The sequence below is a fragment of the Mobula hypostoma genome, chromosome 5 (genome assembly GCF_963921235.1).
Source record: "Mobula hypostoma chromosome 5, sMobHyp1.1, whole genome shotgun sequence".
Classification (NCBI taxonomy): domain Eukaryota; kingdom Metazoa; phylum Chordata; class Chondrichthyes; order Myliobatiformes; family Myliobatidae; genus Mobula; species Mobula hypostoma.
In genome coordinates, this window is record NC_086101.1 from 14,859,672 (window position 1) to 14,863,554 (window position 3,883).

A 3,883-nucleotide genomic window follows, 5' to 3' on the forward strand; every position below is an offset into this window, starting at 1 on the left:
TAGACGTCATCTTCACTGGCCCCTCCACACCTTCCGCAAAGTATTATGATTTGCTTGACACCGCGCTTATTGAAAAGAGATAGGCTCCTGCAGGGTATTTCCGCCCTATCCCTCCAGGCGTTCTTTGATTACAATCTAAGTACATTTTGCCCTGAATTGCGGCTCTTGATGTCCAATTAAGTGATATTTTAAATAGCAGAACCCCAAATCTCACAAACTGACTTGTGCCCCCCTGTCCTACCATAACAGTCGGTGTTACGACCACAACCCCGCCTCATTTAATTTGTTAATCTTACAGGTAGGAACGAGGGAGTGGAGAGACATTCCCTCCACAGATGCTTATGTCACCAGTCCCCTTTCCTCCTTATATTATCCATCTGTCCTCTCCACTCTTACTTCGATGCAGGGTTTCGACCCAAATCGGCTTACACCACCCCACGCCCCCCGCCCCCACACACACACACAGATCTGCTCGGCCCGCTGAATTACTCGCCTGATTCCACCATCAGCAGCCTCTTTTATCTACTGTTGGGTAATGTCTGGGCACCTCGCACAATGTGCACAATAAGTAAAATGCATTGTACGCTGCCGGAAATAAAGTTTTAAAAAAGTCGCAAACTCGCAAGATATACGATGATAACTATCATTTTGAGCATCCTGGGAGACATAGATAGAGAGAGACAGACAGACAAACAAACATACATATAGATACATACATATGCACATACATACATACATACATACATAGATCGATAGAAAGTTAGGCAGACCGACGGATGAGTGATTGACGTCATACTATAAGCATAGAATCATAACAGATTATGCGACAGATAGACATTTGGCCTAGTATGAAGTTAAGGTAATTTGTACATTCGAGTTCTTATCCTCATCTCTATGGACCCAGTTCATAAAGGTCGAGGGTAGAAGCGTTAATTACTCCCCTTTGGTGCACAGAGATAGCCATCGGATATGCATCAACTCTTTGTGACGTAGTTTGTGATTTAGCACTACGTGAAATTAGTTACGATGACAGGCGTCACACTTAAGGCTCACACCAGATTTTAACAAATGCCTGACTGGCAAGGAACATCCTTGGTGGTGATGCCAAGCAGATTTCTCAATTAGCTTTCATTTTGTTCCTTTGCCAATGGAACTGAAGAACCAACATCTGTGGACAATTTGAGGAGCCCTCCAGACGATGATGGCGAACACTCTAAACCACTCAAGCCAACAGTGATATTTGGTCATCTTTCAACCAGATCTTCCAACAGGAATCCTTGAGCTGTTTTGCAAGCAGAGTTCGGGGGTGGGAGCTGAGTCATTGAGAGACAACAAGTATTGTGAGTTAGAGAATGTCTGAGTGGGTGGTGACGAATAATGACATATGAAGTACAGCAAACTGAATGCTATTCAGACCCACTTCTTCCCAGAAATACTAGTGGAAAAATCGATCTCTCTCCTCAAAGCATAGTCGTTGTATTTTTTTACTATGTGTTAAAGAATCGAAAAGGTGAGAGGGTGTCGAAGAATTTCATCGCCAATCTGCTGTAAAACACTGTACCCCGTTAACAAACAGAAATAAAGTCATAAACATCGCTGTGTGTTTAACCCTTTAATATGTAATCACGGAGCGCCATTTCAAGACTCTGCTAATGCCAGGTTACATCTTAATTTTATACAGTAAGTTTTGCGCAATACCCAACAGCTAAACATACCTGGTCAGTGATTTCAAAAAACACTTGTTCGATGCATCAAGTCTATAATTGTTTCCGCGGGGTACCCAAAATTAGGACTGGATATCCACATTCACATCCCCTATTAACCAAACAGGCTCGGACAAAGTTCAGCCATAGCTCACTATTGGCATCTGACAGTCTGTAAATCACTTCGTTTCTCGGACAAAAGTCAAGAGTACCTCGTTATACAGAGCCTATCAACGGCGTCAACAGAAGTCTACGAACTAAATAAAAGCACAGAAGGGATAAGCGGAGCGGCCATTGTCGGGAGTAGGCCAGTGGCGAGAGTAGAAGCGACAGGCTTTGGCTCAAAAGAGGCATCGGCTCGGAAGAGGCGTCGGTTTTGCGTAAACCGTCTTTTAAGTTTTCCTTTTTTATCTTTTTTTCCTCTCTGACTGTACCATTTAAATGGCTATGGTGTGTTCTTCGTACCGGATGTTGGAGTCTTGAGTGACCCAGAGTCTCCCGGGGAACTACATCTGCGTGACGTGCATCCGGCTGCAGCTCCTTGAAGACCGTGTTAGGGATCTGGAGCAAGTGGATGACCTTTGGTTTGTACGGGAGAGTGAGGATATAATTGATCAAAGTTACAGGGAGGTAGTCATCCCGAAGTAGCAGGAGGCGAGTAGCTGGGTGACTGTCAGGAGAAACGGAAATAGGCAGTTAGAGCAGAGCACCCTTGTGGCCATTCCCCTCAAAAACAAATATACCGCTTTGGATACTCTTGTGGGGGATGACCGCCCGGGAGAATGCCACAGCTACCGGGTTACAAGCACTGAGCATGTGCCCGTGGTACAGAAGGGAAGGAGAGAGAAGCAGGAAGCTGTAGTGATAGGGGGCTCGATAGTGAGAGGGTCAGACAGGGGATTCCGTGGACGTGACGGGACACACGGATGGCATGTTGCCTCCCAGATGCCAGGGTCAGGGATGTCTCAGATCGCGTCCACAACATTTCGGAGAGGGAGGGGGAGCAGCCAATTGTCTTGGTTCATGTTGGTACCAATGGCATAGGAAGGAATAGCAATGAGGACCTGAAAAGAGAAGTTAGAGAGCTAGGTAGAAAGCTGAGAAGCAGGACCTCCAGGGTAGTAATTTCTGGATGGCTGCCTGTACCACACACCAGGGAGGGTAGAAAAAGGATGATTTGGCATATAAATGCGTGGCTGAGAAACGGGTTCAGGGGGCAGCGCTTCGGCCTCTTGAGTAATTGGGATCTCTTCTGGGGGAGGTATGACCTATTCAAAAGTGACAGGTTGAACCTGAACCTGAGGGGGACCAATATTCTCGCAGCGAACTTAAATCTTCATAACGTCTTTTAGAACGGGCTTTAATGTTAATAATATTCTGTTTAATATTTACCAACATTTTCTGTTTTCAGGAGCATTGTTTGCGGTAAATAGATTATTTTTTAGATTCCGACAGTCGATTCAAAGGTGCATGGCCACTCCCTCTTCTGTTCTACCCTACTCACGATTACACGATTCAGGCTGTCAGTGAAGTCAATGTAGAATACTTATCAGGGAGAGTGGCAATTCGCCTATGGTCAACACCACTGAAAACATGAAGTAATCTACTGTCCTTGTGCAGGAACCATCGTCATTCTCATTCCCAAAACTGCAGACCGGCGATGGAACAAACCCAGAAAGGAAAACGGCGAACCCATTGCCGTGACATTGTTTTTCAGCAATGCCGTGACTCGGATTCGAACCGAGGTTACTGCGGCCACAACGCAGAGTACTAACCACTATACGATCACGGCGAGCTACATGGGCGCTATGTCCGGGAGGCAGAAAATTACGGTGTTGTGATGGGGTGAAGAAGGAAAAGAGAAAGGAGAAGAACAAAATGGAGAACAGAACTTGTGATTTTTTTCTCTCTCCCTCTGCTTACAAGGAGCATAGCAACAATAAGTTAAACTCAATGCTTCAACTATGTTTGCTTGACAAGAATAAGTCCAGTATCGAAGGCTTCAGCAATCTACGGTTTATCTCTTTGAAGCGGAAGGGAATGGAGGCGATTGATAGAGACGTACAGCATTCAATAGTTCAATAGATTCAATAGGTTCACTTAATGTCAGAGAAATGTATACAATATAGATCCTGAAATTCTTTTCTTCGCAGACATCCGCGGAAACAGAGGAGTGCCCC

General features: G+C 45.2%; 1 non-coding gene across 1 annotated transcript; it reads right to left on the reverse strand.

Annotated features, from left to right (window-relative positions):
• Positions 1 to 3,423: 3,423 nt before the first annotated feature.
• Positions 3,424 to 3,495, reverse strand: trnah-gug (transfer RNA histidin (anticodon GUG)). The gene has a single exon. It is a non-coding gene; the product is annotated as a tRNA-His (tRNA).
• Positions 3,496 to 3,883: the final 388 nt, after the last annotated feature.